This window comes from Eurypyga helias, unplaced genomic scaffold (assembly GCF_000690775.1).
Source record: "Eurypyga helias isolate BGI_N326 unplaced genomic scaffold, ASM69077v1 scaffold29381, whole genome shotgun sequence".
Taxonomy (NCBI): domain Eukaryota; kingdom Metazoa; phylum Chordata; class Aves; order Eurypygiformes; family Eurypygidae; genus Eurypyga; species Eurypyga helias.
The window spans coordinates 1-962 of NW_010230620.1; positions in this window are offsets into that span (position 1 = coordinate 1).

Below are 962 nucleotides of genomic sequence, written 5' to 3' on the forward strand. Positions count from 1 at the left end.
AGCCGCAGCACCCAAGCTGCTCCCCGCAGGCACCGGCGCAGCCCGGACACAGCCCGGCTGGAGGAGAGAGGGGTCCCCGCCGCGAGCATCCCCTGCGCCAGCGCCCTCCAAGCCTGCAGCCGGGGGCACAGGGCTCTGCCACGGTCTCACGCAGGAGCCCTGAGCGTTTTAGCAGGCAGGACGCAGGCAGATTGGAAAAGCAGGAGACCACACGCTTTCACAGGCCAGCCTGCTCCTAAAATCCTGCTGTGCCGAGTCGGAGCTCCCAGGCACAGAAGCCAGGACAAGCCTTGCCCTGGCCCACGGCCACCCGTGCACTCACCTCCCAGTTTACACCATTTACCACTTCGTTAAGCTCGGCTAACGTCCAGTTTGAACTGGGGAAAGAGGTGCCAAGTGCCTGAGAGAGGAAAAGCAGGAGGGTGCGTGAGCCACCGTGCAAGCCAGGGGAGCAGGGGGACCCCAATCACCCTCTCTGGCTCAGAGCCCCCCGCCCCGGGGCCGGGCTAACTCCACAAGTTCCGGTAGCAGATGCCCTTTGGTTCCTGTTTGCTCCGGAGAGAGCTCTAGCCGACGTTTTACCAGGAGCAAACACACGCTGCAGGGATACGGGCAGCCTTTGCGTGCTGGGATCAAATTCAGACAGAACGGGTGTCCTGACTTGGGTAAATACACAAAATTTGCCACCACGAGGGGCTGTGTGTGGTGCCGAAATTCTGAGAAGAGAGAGGTGGAAGAGGAAGGGATTCGCTTCAACCACCAGTCGGAAAATGCAGTTATTTTTGAGTCATTGACCCAAACCTGCCTGAAAGCGGCCGGAGCTTGTCCCTCCTTGGGCGGAGCGGGAGCGTGCCCCGGAGCGGGGGAGCAGTGCCACCCAGAGGGCTCCTCCTCAAACAGCTCAGGCCATCCGGTCTCGCCCACCGCGGCAGCTCTTCTCCCCCCTCTGACTGAAGAGAGAC